This window comes from Apodemus sylvaticus, chromosome X, assembly GCF_947179515.1.
Source record: "Apodemus sylvaticus chromosome X, mApoSyl1.1, whole genome shotgun sequence".
Taxonomy (NCBI): Eukaryota; Metazoa; Chordata; class Mammalia; order Rodentia; family Muridae; genus Apodemus; species Apodemus sylvaticus.
In genome coordinates, this window is record NC_067495.1 from 16,920,050 (window position 1) to 16,940,777 (window position 20,728).

A 20,728-nucleotide genomic window follows, 5' to 3' on the forward strand; every position below is an offset into this window, starting at 1 on the left:
AAAAAAAGGATAAAAAGAAGAGTGTTGGCCAAGCTCATGGCACTGTTAGGTCACAGGGATACCACCACAACAATGGTTGGTAAAGAGGGTATAATCAAGGCTTATGATTGCATGGTTTTGGTTTTAGGTGAGTAAATTGCCTACTTGCTTTCTCTGTGTAAATCTTCACCACCCTGTATCCCTGCATTAGCAAGAAAGAAAGAACCAGTCTGGCATCTTACTTACATTGACTTGTGAGAGAAAAATACACAGGACATATTTCCCAATCCAACTTTGGGCATTAGAAAGTGTTTTCATTTACTTGCCTATGTTTGCTTTTGTCTGTAAGAGGTATGTAATAGGCTACCACTGAGATATATGTCCAACCTTCATTTTAGAATTTTTTCTTTTGACATAAATGTGCCAAGCAGGACAATGGATGTCCTTGAACTAACTCTCTAGCTCTGGAAAAGAGTTTGTGTTCCTACTTGCTCAGTAATCCAGACATATGAGATTACAGGCTTAAACCTACAGGCCAGTGTATTAATTCTGTTTGAAGACAAGCACATGGACATCTTTCACTTTTATTTTTCTTTCAAGTGAAGAACTCAACAGTAGTCTTACTCCCAGGAGATGACCATTAATCCTCTCCTCTGCATCTTAAGCTTCATTCACCTGGTATGTGTCATGGTGGGTTGAGAATTGAAAATTAATTCTTATATTGTCCGTCACAGGAAAATTCATTGTACAAAAATACAGTGATGACCCTTGTGGTAATAGCCATCTGGTCATGATTGTACCAGTAATGGACCACCCTCAAAGTCAAGAAATTGTGTGCTAATTATGCACCTTGTCACTATTACAATCTCTTAAGGAAATTCAACTATACAAAAAAACACATCTGAGAAGCCCATGTTGGGATGAATGCTTGCTTTCTACCTGCAGACTTGGTCCACATGACTATTTATTCCTTTCAGAATTCATCCTGACCATGGATCCCAAAATTTGTGCCAAGATACAGAGGAGTTAATTGTCTATAGTCAGAGTCACCTGCCTTACTGGTGGCTACACAAGCAACATCATTACACTGATCTCATGGGAAATGCGCATGTAATGATGATGTAGAGGATTAGACAAGGTCTCAGAAAATCCTTCAACATATAGCATTTGATAAGAGACCAAAGTTAAGTTTGCTTCAGTCTATTCTCTCTTATTTTCAGGTCTGATCTGATGAATATGTTAATCTGCAGCATAGCTAATGTACAGGGAAGAAAAATATACAGAACAAGACCTGTGATATACATCCTGCAGTTGACTCGATCTCTGATCAAGCAAAAATCACAAGTGAAACTAGTGTCAACTGTCACGGCCTAAGAGTATAATTAATAGAGGGTAACTGTGGAACTCTTCAGTTACGCATGTTGTATGGCATTCTGAGAGAAATTCAGAGGCAGAAAAAGAAATCATCGGCTCCATAGTATTGTCTAGTGGTCATTCAATGGCTACATGAAGCCCATACAGTTGGACTCTTAACTTCTTTTTTGTTAATGCTGAGTCAAGCTATACCTCTTATACTTGGTCATGAAAAGACATGGACATCATGGCTAGAGGTGCTGAAAGGCCCCTTGTATCAAGTAGTGACTGTGTATGTAAGGCTATCAGAAGAATGGGGAATCAAGGTCAGATTTCTTGACAAGGAGATGTGGGAGGAAGGGAAGGAAATTAGTGAGAGAAAGGGTATGGAGAGAAAGAATGGTCAGGGTAGATGTATGAGAGAGAGAGAAAAGGAGATGGGCAAGAGAGAGGGGGAAACAGAGAATGTTCATGAGGTTGTAAGGTCTATGGAGTGTACTCATACTTGTGACTGAATCACTGAGCTCAAAAACTACCGTGATGCACAATGCCAAGGAATGGGCAATTCCTATTCTAGCTGCTAGACTCAAAGCTACTATGACTAAAAACAATCCAATTTGTAGTGGAGGATAGGGAGTTTGGGCAACGTGGAAAACACTTTGTTTTCAACTCCTGTGCTACTACTACTCAACCCTTAGGTGCCTTAAGCTCATCTGGACTCCTGTCACTCTCTGTAGGAACTCATTGGGCAGGCAAAACCTGGATGCAAGATCCCCTTGCTGATTGTAACTTGCAAATTTCTCTCTACTTCTAGATCAAGGGGTGAGGTTTGAAAGTGATGGGTTTATAGTACATAGTCAGATGTTCTTAGAAGTAGATTAGTTCCTAACTACTTGCACAAAAAATGCTCTCTCACACTTTTGAAACATTCTTTCCTGCTTCCATATACTTCATATGATAATGGAAAAGAATTCATTTTTCCACATGCTATACTAAAAATATCTTGTACTTTATAGGAGAGACAGTTGTGATGGGTGAGGTTCCATCTCTCCAATCAAAAATGAGATCTTTTAGGACAAAAGCTATTTATAAATAAAAAGAGTTTTACAAGAGAGTAAGGCGATCATATATTTTCTTTATAAGGACAATAGATTTATAATATTGAAGTAGGCAGATTTGTATGAGTTTACGGCAAACAGGAGGTACAGAGGCAGTAGACTTGCAGCATGTTCACATAGTAATATCCTGATTTAAAAAAAAATATAGAAACACATTTTAAGAAAGGCCAGACAAAATGACACAAGCACTCCATGCTAGCATAGGGGAGGCAAAGGCAGTCTGACTTCCTTGTGGTCAGTGCTATCCTGGTCTACACAGATGGTTTGAAGCCAGAATTAGGGGGATGAAGAAAAGAAGATTAGAGAAGTCAAGAGAAGGAGAGAGGAGAGGGGAGGAGAAGAGAGGAGAAGAGAGGAGAGGAGGGGAGAGTAACAGAGAGGAGACAAGACAAGACAAGACAAGGCAAGAGAAGCATAGTTGGGGAGACAGAGAATGAGAGAGGTAGAGACAGAAAGCAGTGAGATGGAGAGCGAGATAGACAGAGGACAGAGACAAAAGGTAGTGAATATAAATATAAATATAAATATAAATATAAATATAAATAAATATATATACACACACACACATACACACACACACACACACACACACACACACACACACAACTCTTCAAGTCTTTAAGTGGACAGAGGGAGGACCACTTTCTGGATTTTCTTCCACTACATGGATGCTAGGGTTAATACTCATGTTGTCAGGATACATTGTTGTTGGATATGAACACCCACCAAGATACATCATCTTTGTGACTGTGGTTCTTACACATGGTATAATGCCTGCTGCATATTTGCCCTGAGATCTGCTCATGGAATGTGTTGAGTGTATGCAAGTTCCAATTTCAGATAGCCTCTCCTCTTTATTGTTTTGTTGTTCACTTTATTTTTACAGAGAAAATGTTATTCCAGATACCTCTTCATTGTCCCCTGCCAAGAAGGCCCACATCTTCTCCTGAAGCCCTGATTCTCCAACATTGGGGTTACTGGTAGTTACAAATCTGTTCAGATCATGAAGTTCTTTGTGCTTAGCAAAGAAGGCCTTTTGTTTCTCAGTAAATATAACAACCAGTTATAGGCCTCACAACCACAGGGCATAATGTATGATGCCTTCAGTTCTTTGATTGGGAAGAAAATATGGGCATTACACAAGACAATCCACAGGCTCATCTAGCTGTTCAGTATGACTAACCACTAGGACAGAGTGATCACTGAGGATCACTGCCTATTTTGTCTAATGGTAATTCAACTCACCCATCAGAAGCCAAATTAACTGTGCTGGTAGCTTACCATTTGGAGACTATGCCAAAATATAGTCAAGCAATGTTTCACTGGCCCATCTAGATCCACACCTCTTTGTTGATTTTGAAGACATACTGTCTATCCTGTGAATAATCTATTAGACAATTGCATCCACCCAACTTGCTTCACAATATCTCTCAATCAGACATCTTTGCAATAGCTTAGATTTTACCAATATTAGACAAAATAGATGGAACTATAAGAGACAATTCAGAAGGCTAAAATATTCAAATTTTGTGCTTAAGGTACAATATTTCTATACACTACTCTGACTTAACTATAAGTGTTTGACACAAGACTTAAGAGCACTCACAGGTGCATTAAAGCGAGAAGGCTTCTCCCTTGGAATACATAGAATATACCTACTAGAAACAGGCTTCAAGTTCACAGATTACATGGGCTGATGGTTACTCCAGTAAAGGTTGAAAAGCATTTTTGTAGACATATCCCTTCTGAGGATCAGTCCACAATCATATCAGAATCAATATTTGACCCACATTTCCCCTCCTTGCCAATGCTCATTACTACTGGATTTGTATTAGCCTCTCCATGGATTGTTTTTTTGACATTTCAAAGAAAAACACACAAACTTTATCAGGGCATATAATTTTTCTTTTTTCTTTATTTTCTATATTCTTTGTTTACATTCCATGATTTTCCCTTTCTCAGTTTCCCCCACCCCATAAGTCCCATAATCCCTCTTCCCTCCACCCATTCCCCAATCAACACCCTCCCACTTCTCTGTCCTAGTAATTCCCTAAAATGCTGAATCAACCCTTTCCAGGACCAGGGCCCTCTGCTTCCTTCTTATTGGGAATGATTTGATATGTGAGTTGTGTCTTGGGTATTCAAAATAAGAAAATGACTTTTAGAATACCCTAAATGAGAACTTGGACACAAACCTGAATTGGACATGTAATCTCTTCAGTCTCAGGAGAAGTCCTTATGCTACTATTCTAACATGAATAACCCTTTGAGATTACAGTGGTGGAGCAACACAAGAAAATAGTACAATGCCCATTAATCTCTAACTGAAAATACAGATAAAAGACAGGACTGCTTTGCATGCATGTCATTGAACATCATAAACAACAAAAAAAGTATTCTTAGGTGGTCTTGTTTGATTGTCCTCTCGGCTGGCGGCTGTAAAAATGAGCTTCCCTCTAGATGTTATTAATGTGGGAGTAAGGATTTCCCTCTTGGCATACTTCACAGTCCTCCTCTTGTGATAATTCATGGAGAGTGGCGTCTTCTTCAGCAGTGCCATCATTTAAGCGGTTCCCTGGGACTCTTTCATGGTCAGTGTTATTGGTGTTTCTTTGGTTCTGTCCATTGTCATTGTTTGTTAACTAGAAGAAAACAGAAAGTGAATGGCTCTCATGTACTGTCATCAGTTCTTGTGCCCCTTGAATAATATTGGCATCACATTCAATAAAATATTTCAGTGTCAATAAGATGCAATTGCTTGGGCAATGTATTCCCTCCTAACAGCAGCCCTGTTGGTGAAGCAGGGTTAAATAGAACCCATGTGACACAACAGGTAAGAGTTCTCAAATGGGCCCAAAACCCTGTCCATAGGAGATGTTAGGGAGATGGTTCATACAGAGACTCTCATGCTTCAGATTCTTACACATATCCACTGGCCATGCTTACACCATGCATTCCAACATCATGTATCAGGGAAGAAAGTTCCCATCCTCCAGGATCAAGAAGCAATCAATTCTGCAGAATGGGATAGGAACTGGGCCCAAAGTAAGTAAGATAGAATGAAATTCCTGATGCCAATGTGGCAAAGAAATGATGAGAAGCACTCCATTCTCTGATATGAGCACACATGCTTACCTGAAAATAACAGAGACTTTCTCTCAGTATCTATGAGAGCATACCTCTTAAAATAATTCAAGCTCTTCTCATATCTTAAAATGTTTTTGAAAATTTTCAATTAAACTTAGAAGAAGTGAGGACACAGTGTGCTCCATTGGGTCGGCCCCACAGAGCTCAGGTTCCAGTCCTGAGGCCTCTGACTGAAGCCTTCAGATCTCCGCTTCTGGATCCAGAGCAGCCTGGGCTACAACACCACATCTCCAGGCCCTGCAAGAGGCCAGCGGGGCACCCAGAGGCTGGCCGGGAGGAGTCAGTGTGCTCTGGTGAGTTCAGCAGGCCCTGGGCCTGAGCCTTCAGGGGTCTGCTTCAGGATCTGAACAGCCTGGGGCATAGCACTCAGTCTCCAGGAAGTGCAAGAGGCCTGGTGTGAACCCAGAGGCAGACTGGGAGGACACAGTGTGCTCCAATGGGTCAGCACGACAGAGCTTAGGTTCCAGTCCTGAGGCCTCTGGTGGGAGCCTTCAGATCTCCACTTCGGGATTCAGAACTGCCTGGGCTACAACACCACATCTCCAGGCCCTGCAAGAGGCCAGAGGGGTATACAGGAGGCTGACTGGGAGGAATGAGTGTGCTGTGGTGAGTTCAGCAGGCCCTGGGCCGGAGCCTTCAGGTGTCTGCTTCAGGATAAGAACAGTCTGAGCCACAGCACTCTGTCTCCATCCAGGCAGTGTAGGAGGTCAGCTGTGCACCAGAGGCCAGCTGGGAAGAGGCAGCTTGCACTGGTGAGTCCAGCATAGACAAGACCAAATAACACCAGTGAGAAATAGATGGCAAAAGGCAAAGGCAGGAACATCACTAACAGAAATCAAGGCAATATGGCAGCATCTGAACCCAATTATCCTTTAACAGCATGTCCTAGATCACACCAGAAAAACAAGAATTGGATTTAAAATCACTGGTCATGATGCTGGTAGAGGGACACATGAAGGACATACTTACAGAAATTCAGGAGAAAATGGATCAAAAGTTGGAAGCACTTACAAGGGAAACACAAAAATCATTGATAGAAACTCAGGAGAATACAAAAGCCAATAAGGAGGAAACGCAAAAATCACTTAAAGAAATACAGAAGAACTTTGGTCAACAGGCAGAGGTCATGAAAGAGGAAACACAAAAATCTCTTAAAGAATTACAGGAAAACACAAAAAGCAAGTGAAGGAGCTAAGCAAAACCATCCAGGATCTAAAATCAGAAGTAGAAACAACTAAGAAAACTCAAAGGGAGACAACTTTGGAGATAGAAAACCTTGGGAAGAAATCAGCAGACATAGATGCAAATAACAACAGAATACAAGAGATGGAAGAAAGAATCTCAGATGCGGAAGATACCATAGAAACCATGGACTCAACAGTTAAAGAAAATGCAAAATGCAAAAAGCTTGTAACCCAAAACATCCAGGAAATCCAGGACACAATGAGAAGACCAAACCTAAGGATTATAGGCATAGATGAGAGTGAAGATTTACAACTTAAAGGGCCAGCAAATATCTTTAATAAAATTATGGAAGTAAACTTCCCTAACCTAAAGAGAGAGATGCCCATGAATATACAAAAAGCCTACAGAACTCCAAACAAACTGGACCAGAATAGAAATACCTCCTGTCACATAATAATCAAAACCCCAAGTGTACTAAACAAAGAAAGAATATTAAAGGCAGTAAGAGAAAAAGGCCAAGTAACATATAAAGGAAGACCTATCAGAATCACACCAGACTTCTCACTAGAGACTATGAAAGCTAGAAGATCCTGGGCACATCTGATGCAGACTCTAAGAGAACACAAATGCCAGCCAAAGCTACTATACCCAGCAAAACTCTCAATCACCATAGATGGAGAAACTAAGATATTCCATGACAAAACCAAGTTTACACAATATCTTTCCACAAACCCAGCCCTACAAAGGATAATAGGAAGAAAACAGCAATACAAGGAGGGAATCTTCACCCTGGAAAAAGCAAGATAGTAATGTTCTATTATCAAACCCAAAAGAAGATAACCAATCAAATTCACAAAATAACATCAAAAATGACAGCAAGTAATAATCACTATTCCTTAATATCTCTTAACATCAATGGGCTCAATGCCCCAATAAAAAGACATAGAATAACCGACTGGATACGTAAACAGGACCTTACATTTTGCTGAATACAGGAAACACACCTCAGGGTCAAAGACAAACACTACCTTAGAGTAAAAGGCTGGAAGACAATTCTACAAGCAAATGGTCTCAGGAAACAAGCTGGAGTAGCCATTCTAATATCAGATAAAATTGACTTTCAACCCAAAGTCATCAAAAGAGACCCGGAGGGACACTTCTTGCTGGTCAAAGGAAAAATACAACAAGAACTCTCAATCCTGAACACCTATGCTCCAAATGCAAGGGCATGCTCATTCATAAAAGAAACTTTATTAAAACTCAAAGCACACATTGCACCTAACACAATAATTGTGGGTGACTTCAACATTGCACTTTCCTCAATGGACTGATCAGGAAAACAGAAACTGAACATGGACACAATGAAACTAATTGATGCTTTGGACCAATTAAAATTAACAGATATGTATACATATACATATACATACACATACACATACACATACACATACACATACACATACACATACACATACACACACACACACACACACACACACACACACACACACACATATATATATATATATATATAACATTTTATCCTAAAGCAAAAGAAAGCAAAAGAATATACCTATTTCTCAGCACCTCATGGTACCTTCTCGAAAACTGACCATGTAATTGGTCACAAGACAGACCTCAACAAATATAAGAAGATCGAACTAATCGTATGCCTCCTATCAGATCACTATGGAGTAAAAGTGGTCTTCAATAGCAACATAAACAACAGAAAACCCACATACACGTGGAAACCTAACAATATTCTACTCAACGATACATTGGTCAAGGAAGGAATAAGGAAAGAAATTAAAGATGTTTTAGAACTTAATGAAAATGAGGAAACAACATACCCAAATCTACAGGAAACAATGAAAACAGTGCTAAGAGGAAAAGTCATAGGCCTGAGTTCCTCCAAAAAGAAAATGGAGAGAGCATACACTAACAGCTTAATGACACACCTGAAAGCCCTGGAACAAAAAGAAGCTATTTCACCCAGGAGGAGTAGAAGGCAGGAAATCATCAAACTCAAGGCCAAAATCAATCAAGTAGAAACAAAGAGAACCATACAAAGAATCAACGAAACCAGGAGCTGGTTCTTTGAGAAAATCAACAAGATAGATAAACCCTTAGCCAGACTAACTAAAGAGCACAGAGACATTAAACAGATTAACAAACTTGGACATGAAAAGGGAGATATAACAACAGAAACTGGGCTATCTTTTTCCATTGGATGTTTTCAGCCAATTTGTCGATGATCAAGTGGCCATAGGTTTGTGGGTTCATTTCTGGATCTTCAATCCTGTTCCATTGATCTGCCTGCTTGTCACTGTACCAATACCACACAGTTTTTAACACTATTGCTCTGTAGTATTGCTTGAGGTCAGGGATACTGATTCCCCAAGAATTTCTTTTGTTGCTGAGAATAGTTTTAGCTATCCTGGGTTTTTTGTTATTCCAGATGAATTTGAGAATTGCTCTTTCTAACTCTGTGAAGAATTGAGTTGGGATTTTGATGTGTATTGCATTGAATCTGTATATTGCTTTGGGCAAAATGGCCATTTTAACTATATTGATTCTACTGATCCATGAGCATGGGAGGTTTTCCCATTTTTTGAGGTCTTCTTCCATTTCCTTCTTCAGAGTCTTGAAGTTTTTGTCATACAGATCTTTCACATGTTTGGTAAGAGTCACCCCAAGATACTTTATACTGTTTGTGGCTATTGTGAAGGGGGTTATTTCCCTAATTTCTTTCTCAGCCTTCTTATCCTTTGAGAATAGGAAGGTCACTGATTTGCTTGAGTTGATTTTATAACCTGCCACTTTGCTGGAGTTGTTTATCAGCTGTAGGAGTTCTCTAGTGGAGGTTTTTGGGTCACTTAGGTAGACTATCATGTCATCTGCAAATAATTATAGTTTGACTTCTTCTTTTCCAGTTTGTATCCCGTTGACGTCCTTATGTTGTTGAATTGCCCGAGCTAGTACCTCAAGTACAATATTGAAAAGATAAGGAGAAAGGGGGCATCCCTGTCTAGTCCCTGATTTTAGTGGGATTGCTTCAAGTTTCTCTCCATTTAGTTTGATGCTGGCTACCGGTTTGCTGTATATTGCTTTTACTATGAATAGGTATGGGCCTTGAATTCCTGTTCTTTCCAAGACTTTAAGCATGAAAGGATGCTGAATTTTGTCAAATGCTTTTTCAGCATCCAATGAAATGACCATGTGGTTTTTTTCTTTGAGTTTATTTATGTAGTGGATTGCATTGATGGATTTCCGTATATTGAACCAACCCTGCATTCCTGGGATAAAGACTACTTGATCATGGTGGATGATCGTTTTGATGTGTTCTTGGATTCGGTTGACAAGGATTTTATTGAGTATTTTTGCATCGATGTTCATAAGGGAAATTGGCCTGAAGTTCTCTTTCTTTGTTGGATCTTTGTGTGGTTTTGGTATCAGCGTAATTGTGGCTTCGTAGAAGGAATTGGGTAGTGTTCCTTCTGTTTCTATTTTGTGGAATAGTTTGAGGAGTATTGGTGTTAGGTCTTCTTTGAAGGTCTGATAGAATTCTGCACTGAAACCATCTGGTCCTGTCCTTTTTTTTTGGTTGGAAGACTTTCTATGACTCCTTTTATTTCATTAGGCATTATGGGACTGTTTAGATGATCTATTTGGTCCTGATTTAATTTTCAATAAATGGTGCTGGTTCAACTGGAGGTCAGCATGCAGAAGAATGCAAATTGATCCATCCTTGTGTCCTTGTACTAAGCTCAAATCCAAATGGATCAAGGACCTCCACATGAAGCCAGACACTCTGAAGCTAATAGAAAAGAAACTGGGGAAGACCCTTGAGGACATTGGTACAGGGAGAAAGTTTCTGAACAGAACACCAATAGCGTATGCTCTAAGATCAAAAATTGACAAATGGGACCTCATAAAATTTCAAAGTTTCTGTACGGCAAAGGACACCATCAAGAGGACAAATCAGCAACCAACAAATTGGGAAAAGATCTTCACAAATCCTACATCAGATAGAGGGCTAATATCCAATATTTACAAAGAACTCAAGAAGTTAAACTCAAGAAAAACAAACAACCCTATTAAAAAATGGGGTACAGAGTTAAACAAAGAATTCTCACCTAAAGAACTTCAGATGGCAGAGAAGCATCTTAAAAAATGATCAACTTCATTAGTCATTAGGGAAATGCAAATCAAAACAACCCTGAGATTTCACCTTACACTAGTCAGAATGGCTAAGATTAAAAATTCAGGAGACAGCAGGTGTTCGCGAGGATGTGGAGAAAGAGGAACACTCCTCCACTGCTGGTGGGGTTGCAAATTGGTACAACCACTCTGGAAATCAGTCTGGTTGTTCCTCCGAAAACTGGGCACCTCACTTCCAGAAGATCCTGCTATACCACTCCTGGGCATATACCCAGGGGATTCCCCACCATGTAATAAGGATACATGCTCTAGTATGTTCATAGAAGCCCTATTTATAATTGCCAGATGCTGGAAAGAACCCAGGTATCCCTCAACAGAAGAGTGGATGCAAAAAATGTCTTATATCTACACAATGGAGTACTAATGAGCCATTAGAAACAATGAATTCATGAAATTCTTACGCAAATGGATGGATCTAGAGAACATCAAACTAAGTGAGGTAACCCAGACTCAAAAGGTGAAGCATGGTATGCACTCACTAATAAGTGGATATTAACCTAGAAAATTGGAATACCCAAAACATAATCCACACATCAAATGAGGTACAAGAAGAAAGGAGGATTGGCCCCTTGTTCTGGAAAGACTCAGTGAAGCAGTATTTGGCAAAACCAGAATGGGGAAGTGGGAAGGGGTGGGTGGGAGGACAAGGGGACTTATGGGACTTTCAGGGAGTGGGTGGCTAGAAAAGGGGAAATCATTTGAAAGGTAAATAAAAAATATATCGAATAAAAAAAAAGAAAAAAAAAACAAAAGAAACTGGGGAAATTCTAAAAATCATTAGATCCTACTAAAAAAGCCTATACTCAACACAACTGAAAAACCTGTTGGAGGAAATGGACAATTTTCTAGACAGATACCAAATACCAAAATTAAATCAGGAGCAAATAGATCATCTAAACAGTCCCCTAACCCCTAAAGAAATAGAAAGGATCATAGAAAATCTTCCAACCAAAAAAAGCACAGGACCAGATGTTTTCAGTGCAGAATTCTATCAGACCTTCACAGAAGACCTAACACCAATACTCTTCAAACTATTCCACAAAATAGAAACAGAAGGAACACTACCCAACTCCTTCTATGAAGCCACAATTATGCTGATACCAATACCACACAAAGATCCAACAAAGAAAGAGAACATCAGACAAATTTCCCTTATGAACATCGATGCAAAAATACTCAATAAAATACTTGCCAACCAAATCCAAGCGCACATAAAAATGATCATCCACCATGATCAAGTAGGCTTTATCCCAGGGATGCAGGGTTGGTTCAATATACGGAAATCCATCAATGCAATCCACCACATAAACAAACGCAAAGAAATAAAAGCTACATGGTCATTTCATTGGATACTGAGAAATGGTTTGACAAAATTAAGCACCTTTCATGCTCTAAGTCTTGGAAAGAACAGGAATTCAAGTCCCATACCTAAACATAGTAAAAGCAATATACAGCAAACCGGTAGCCAACATCAAACTAAATGGAGAGAAACTTGAAGCAATTCCACTAAAATCATGGACTAGACAGGGCTACCCCCTTTCTCCTTATCTTTTCAATATTGTACATGAGGTACTAGCTCTGGCAATTAAACAACATAAGGAGGTCAAAGGGATATTTGCAGATGATATGATAGTTTACCTAAGTGACAAAAAACTCCACTAGAGAACTCCTACAGCTGATAAATAGCTTCAGCAAAGTGGCAGGTTATAAAATCAACTCAAGCAAATCAGTTGCCTTCCTAAACTCAAAGGATAAGTAGGCTGAGAAAGAGATTAGGGAAATGACACCCTTTACAATAGCCACAAACAGTATAAAGTACCTTGGGATGACTCTTATGAAACATGTGAAAGATCTGTATGACAAGAACTTCAAGACTCTGAAGAAGGAAATGGAAGAAGACCTCAAAAAATGGGAAAACCTCCCATGCTCATGGATCGGTAGAATCAATATAGTTAAAATGGCCATTTTGCCAAAAGCAATATACAGATTCAATGCAATACCCATCAAAATCCCATCTCAGTTCTTCATAGAGTTAGAAAGAGCAATTCTCAAATTCATCTGAAATAACAAAAACCCCAGGATAGCTAAAACTATTCTCAACAACAAAAGAAATTCTGGGGAAATCAGTATCCCTGACCTCAAGAAATACTACAGAACAAGAGTGTTAAAAACTGTATGGTATTGGTACAGTGACAGGCAAGAGGATCAGTGGAACAGGATTGAAGATCCAAAAATGAACCCAGACACCTATGGCCACTTGGACCTCAACAAAGAGCTGAAAACATTCAATGGAAAAAAGATAGCCTTTTCAACAAATGGTGCTGGTTCAATTGGAGGTCAGCATGCAGAAGAATGCAAATTGATCCATCCTATCTCCTTGTACTAAGCTCAACTCCAAATGGATCAAGGACCTCCACATAAAGCCAGACACTCTGAAGCTAATAGAAAAGAAACTCAAGAAGACCCTTGAGGACATTGGTACAGGGGGAAAGTTCTTGAAGAGAACACGAATAGTGTATGCTCTAAGATCACCAATAGACAAATGGGACCTTATAAAATTACAATATGAGGAACGCAGTAACTCCAGAGCTCCAAGGGATTACCTGCCAACCAAGGAGTACACATGGAGGGACCCATGGCTCCAGCTGCATATGTAGCAGTGGATGGCCTTGTTTGACATCAAATAGAGGGGGTCTCTTGGCCCTGAGAAGGCTCAATTCCCCAGTATAGGTGAATAGCAGGACAGGGAGGCAGGGGTTGGTGGGTTGGAAAACAGAGGAATGGGACATGGGATAGTGTGTTTTGGAGGGGAAACCAGGTATGGGGATAACATTTGAAATGTAAATAAAGGAAATATCTAATAAAAAAAAAGGATAAAAAAAGAAGAGTGTTGGCCAAGCGCATGGCACTGTTAGGTCACAGGGATACCACCACAACAATGGTTGGTAAAGAGGGTATAATCAAGGCTTATGGTTGCATGGTTTTGGTTTTAGTAGGTGAGTAAATTACCTACTTGCTTTCTCTGTGTAAATCTTCACCACCCTGTATCCCTGCATTAGCAAGAAAAGGCTAGTCTGGCATGTTACTTACATTGACTTGTGAGAGAAAAATACACAGGACATATTTCCCAATCCAACTTTGGGCATTAGAAAGTGTTTTCATTTACTTGCCCGTGTTTGCTTTTGTCTGTAAGTGTTATGGAATAGGCTACCACTGAGATATATGTCCAACCTTCATTTTAGACTTTTTTCTTTTGACATAAATGTGTCAAGCAGGACAATGGCTGTCCTTGAACTAACTCTCTAGCTCTGGAAAAGAGTTTGTGTTCCTACTTGCTCAGTAATCCAGACATATGAGATTACAGGCTTAAACCTACAGGCCAGTGTATTAATTCTGTTTGAAGACAAGCACGTGGACATCTTTTACTTTTATTTTTCTTTCAAGTGAAGAACTCAACAGTAGTCTTACTCCCAGGAGATGACCATTAATCCTCTCCTCTGCATCTTAAGCTTCATTCACCTGGTATGTGTCATGGTGGGTTGAGAATTGAAAATTAATTCTTATATTGTCCGTCACAGGAAAATTCATTGTACAAAAATACAGTGATGACCCTTGTGGTAATAGCCATCTGGTCATGATTGTACCAGTAATGGACCACCCTCAAAGTCAAGAAATTGTGTGCTAATTATGCACCTTGTCACTATTACAATCTCTTAAGGAAATTCAACTATACAAACAAACATATCTGAGAAGCCCATATTGGGATGAATGCTTGCTTTCTACCTGACCATGGTTCCCAAAATTTGTGCCAAGATGCAGAGGAGTTAATTGTCTATAGTCAGAGTTACCTGCCTTAAAGGTGGCTACACAAGCAATATCATTACACTGATCTCATGAGAAATGGGCATGTAATGATGATGTAGAGGATTAGATAAGGTCTTAGAAAAATCCTTCAACATATAGCATTTGATAAGAGACCAAAGTTAAGTTTGCTTCAGTCTATTCTCTTATTTTCAGGTCTGATTTGATGAATATGTTAATCTGCAGCAGAGCTAATATACAGGGAAGAAAAATACACAGAACAAGACCTGTGATATACATCCTGCAGTTGACTCAAACTCTGATCAAGCAAAAATCGCAAGTGAAACTAGTGTCAACTATCACGGCCCAAGGGTAGAATTAACAGAGGGTAATTGTGGAACTCTTCAGTTATGCATGTTGTATGGCATTCTGAGAGAAATTCAGAGGCAGAAAAAGAAATCATCGGCTCCTTAGTATTGTCCAGTGGTCATTCAATGGCTACATGAAGCCCATACAGTTGAACTCTTAACTTCTTTCTTGTTAATGCTGAGTCAAGCTATACCTCTTATACTTGGCCATGAAAAGACATGGACATCATGGCTAGAAGTGCTGAAAGGCCCCTTGTATCAAGTAGTAACTGTGTATGTAAGGCTATCAGAAGAATGGGGAATCAAGGTCAGATTTCTTGACAAGGAAATGTGGGAGGAAGGGAAGGAAATTAGTGAGAGAAAGGGGATGGAGAGAAAGAATGGTCGGGATGGATATGTGAGAGAGAAAAGGAGATGGGCAAGAGAGAGGGGGAAACAGAGAATGTTCATGAGGTTGTAAGGTCTATGGAGTGTACTCACACTTGTACCTGAACCACTGAGCTCAAAAACTGCCATGATGCACAGTGCCAAGGAATGGGCAATTCTATTCTAGCTGCTAGATTCAAACCTACTATGACTAAAAAAAGAAACCAATTTGTAGTGGAAGATAGGGAGCTTGGGCAAAGTGGAAAACACTTGGTTTTCAAGTCCTGTGCTACTACTACTCAACACTTAGGTGCCTTAAGCTCATCGTGGACTCCTGTCACTCTCTTTAGGAACACATTGGGCAGGTAAAACCTGGATGCAAGGTCCCCTTGCTGATTGTAACTTGCAAACTTCTCCCTACTTCTAGATCAAGGGTTGAGGTTTGAAAGCTATGGAGTCATAGTACATAGTCAGGTGTTCTTAGAAGTATATTAGATCCTAACTCCTTGCACAAAAAATGCTCTCTCACACTTTTGAAACATTCTTTCCTGCTTCCATATGCTTCATACGATAATGGAAAAGAATTCATCTTTCCACATGCTGTACCAAAAAAAAAAACTTGTACTTTATAGGACAGACAGTTGTGATGGGTGAGGTTCCATCTCTCCAATCAAAAATGAGATCTTTTAGGACAGATGCTATTTATAAATAAAAAGAGTTTTACAAGAGAGTAAGGCGATCATATATTTTCTTCATAAGGACAATAGATTTATAATATTGAAGTAGGCAGATTTGTATGAGTTTACGGCAAACAGGAGGTACAGAGGCAGTAGACTTGCAGCATGTTCACATAGTAATATCCTGATTTAAAAAAATATAGAAATGCATTTTACGAAAGGCCAGACAAAATGACACAAGCACTCCATGCTAGCATAGGGGAGGCAAAGGCAGTCTCACTTCCTTGTGGTCAGCGCTATTCTGGTCTACACATATGGTTTGAAGCCAGCATTAGTGGGATGCAGAAGAGAAGAGTAGAGAAGACAAGAGAAGCAGAGAAGAGTGGAGAGGAGAAGAGAGGAGAAGAGAAGACAAGACAAGAGAAGACAAAAGAGAAACATAGTTGGAGAGACAGAGAATGAGAAAAAGACAGAAAGCAGTGAGATGGAGAGCGAGGTAGACAGAGATAGAATGGTAAAGAATGAATGTGTGTGTGTGTGTGTGTGTGTGTGTGTGTGTGTGTGTGTCTGTGTGTATCTCCAATTCTTCAAGTGGACAGAGGACCACTTTCTGGATTTTCTTCCACTACATGGGTACTAGGGATAGTACTCATGTTGTCAGGATACTTTGTTGTTGGCTATGAACACCCACCAAGATACATCATCTTTGTGACTGTGGTTACTACACATGGTATAATGCCTGCTGCATATTTGCCCTGAGATGTGCTCATGGAATGTGTTGAGTGTAGGCAAGTTCCAATTTCAGATAGCCTCTCCTCTTTATTGTTTTGTGGTTCACTTTATTTTTACAGAGAAAATGTTATCCCAGATACCTCTTCATTGTCCCCTGCCAAGAAGGCCCACATCTTCTCCTGAAGCCCTGATTCTCCAACATTGGGGTTACTGGTAGTTACAAATCTGTTCAGATCATGAAGTTCTTTGTGCTTAGCAAAGAAGGCCATTTGTTTCTCAGTAAATATAACAACCAGTTATAAGCCTCACAACCACAGGGCATAATGAATGATGCCTTCAGTTCTTTGATCAGGAAGAAAATGTGAGCATTGCACAAGACAATCCACAGGGTGAGCTGGCTGTTCAATATGACTAACCACCAGGACAGAGTGATCACTAAGGATCACTGCCTATTTCTTCTAATGGTAATTCAACACACCCATCACAAGCTACATTAACACTGCTGATAGCTTTACCATTTGGAGGCTATGCCATAATCTAGTCAAGCAATGTTTTACTGGCCCATCTAGACTCACAACAGTTTATTGATTTTGAAGACATGCTCTCTTTTCTGTGAATGATCTGTTAGATAATGACAGTCCCCCAACCTGCTTCACAATAGCTCTCAACCAGATATCTTTGCAATAGCTTATATTTTACCAATATTAGACAAAATAGATGGAACTGTAAGAGACAACTAAAAAGACAAAAATATTCATATTTTGTGCTTAGGTGCAGTATTTCTATATAATTCTCTGACTGAACTATAAGTGTGTGACACAAGTCTTAAGAGCACACACAGCTGTATTAAAGGCAGGAAGCTTTTTCCTTGGAATGTAATGTATGTACTTACTAGAAACAGGCTTCAAGTTCACACCTTACATGGGCTGATGGTTACTCCAGTAAAGGTAGAGAAGTATTTCTGTAGACATATCCCTTCTGAGAATCAGTCCACAATCATATCAGAATCAGAACACATGGCCCACATTTCCCCTTCTTGCCAATGCTCATTACTACTGGATTTGTATTAACCTCTCCATGGATTGTTCTTTGACATTTCAAAGAAAAACAAACTTTATCCATGCATTTATTTTTTCTTTATTTTCTATATTCTTTGTTTACATTCCATATGATTTTCCCTTTCTCAGCTCCCCCCTCCCCATAAGTATCATAATCCCTCTTCCCTCCATCCATTCCCCAATCAACACCCTCCCACTTCTCTGTCCTGGTGATCCCCTACAATGCTGAATCAAGCCCTTCCAGGACAAGGGCCCTCTCCTTCCTTCTTCTTGGGATTTGATATGTGAGTTGTTTCTTGGGTATTCAAAATAAGAAAATTAAATTTTAAATGACTTATAACATGGACACACTAAGTGAGCAACTTGGACACAAACCTGAATTGGACATGTAATCTCTTCAGTCTCAAGAGAAGTCCTTATGCTACTATTCTAATATGAATAACCCTTTGAGATTACAATAGTTGAGCAACACAAGAAAATAGTACAATGCCCATTAATCTCTAACTGAAAATACAGACAAAAGACAGGACTGCTTTGCATGCATGTCATTGAAATTTATAAAGAACAAAAAAGTATTCTTAGGTCATCTTGTTTGATTGTCCTCTCTGTCAGCGGCTGTAAAAATGAGCTTCCCTCTAGATGTTATTAATGTGGGAGTAAGGATTTCCTTCTTGGCATATTTCATAGTCCTCCTTTTGTGATAGTTCATGGATAGTGGCGTCTTCTTCAGCAGTGCCATCGTTTAAGCTGTTCCCTGGGACTCTTTCACAGTCAATGTTATTGGTGTTTCTTTGGTTCTGTCCATTGTCGTTGTTTGTTAACCTGACAAAAACAGAAAGAGAATGGCTCTCATGTACTGTCATCATTTCCTGTGTCCCTTGAAGAATATTGGCATCACATTCAATAAATATTTCAATGTCAATAAGATGCAATTGCTTCGGCAATTTATTCCCTCCTGACAGAAGCCCTGTTGTTGAAGCAGGGTTAAATAGAACCCATATGACAGAACAGGAAAGAGTTCTCAAATGGGCGCAAAAGCCTGTCCATAGGAGTTGTTAGGGAGAGGGTTCAAACAGAGGCTCTCATGCTTCAGATTCTTACACATATCCACTGGCCATGCTTACACCATGCATTCCAACTACATGTATCAGGTCCTCCAGTATCAAGCAGCAATCAATTCTCAGAATAGGATAGGAAATGGGCCCAAATTAAGTCAGATAGTAGGCAATTTCCACTGCCAATGTGGCAAACCAATTATGAGAACCACTCCATTCACTTATATGGGCACACAAGCTTACCTACAAATAACAGGGTCTCTCAGTATCTATGAGAGCACACAGATGTGCACCTCCTCCAGTAATTAAAGCTCTTCTCATATCTTAAAATGTTTTTGAAATTTTTCAATTAAATCTATAAGAAGGAACAGATCAGCATTTTTGATGACTAACACCCATTGGTCTACTATCTGAGCCTTTAGTATACTGGGTTTCTGCGTTTCCTCTTGAAATTGTCATTTCTTTAAATTATATCACACTGTCATATTGGACATACAATGAGAGATCTCAAAAACAGAGTCATATTCTGGAATTCTGTAGTCCAGGGATGGAACTCAGTGCTAGAATGCTTTCCTAGCATTCTTGGAACCATGATTACCATATCATTAGGTACAGAAACACATGCTTATGAATGAATTCATGAAATTTTTAGGCAAATGGTTGGAACTGGAAAATATCATCCTAAGTGAGGTAACCCAATCACAAAAAAATACACATGGAATGCAATCACTGATAAGTGGATATTAATTATCCCAGAAGCTCTGAACACTCAAGACCCAATTAGCTTATGAAATGATTCCCATGAAGAAGGAAGGAGAGGGCCCTGATCCTGGAAAGGCTTGATCTAGCATTGTAGGGGTGTACCAGGACAGAGAAGTTGGGGGGGGGGTGATTGGAGAATGGGTGGAGAGAAGACAGCTTATGGGACATATGGGAAGGGGGGAACTGGGAAAGGGGAAAGCTTTTGGAATGTAAACGAAGCATATGAAAAATAAAAAAATTAAAAAAAATAAAAAGAAAATTAATGTTGAAAAAAATCTATAAGAAGTGACAGATCAGCATTTTTGATGACTACCACCCATTGGTCTACTATTGTGGCCTTAGTATAGTGGGTTTCTCTGTTTCCTCTTAAAATTGTCATTTCTGTATATTATTTCACACTGTCATATTGGACATACAATGTGAGATCTCAAAAACAGAGTCATATTCTGGAATTCTGTTGTCCAGTGAAGTAAGTCAGTGCTAGAATGCTTTCCTAGCATGCTGGGAACCATGATTTCCATATCATTAACTACAGGTAAACATGCTCATAGTCATTCACAAAGCAAAATCTTTTTCTAATCTTAGGACTATTAAAGAAGGAGGATGTGACCACAGTAAACCTTATCTAAGATACTGAACAATATTGGAAAAGATGATGTCTTTATACTATAATATGAAAAAGAAAGTAATTAAAATAAAAAAGAGCCCTGCATGATACATTGCAGGATGGGAGGAAAACTAACAGGAAGAATATGCCTACTTGGGAGAAAAATAGACTGTGAAAGGTGAGGAAGATATCAAGAGGCAGTCAGATGATGCTAGGATTATGATCAGTGGCACTTGGGAAATTCTTAAGCCATGTATGTGCAAGACAAGATATGTCGAAGACAATGGGAGCCTTTGCCA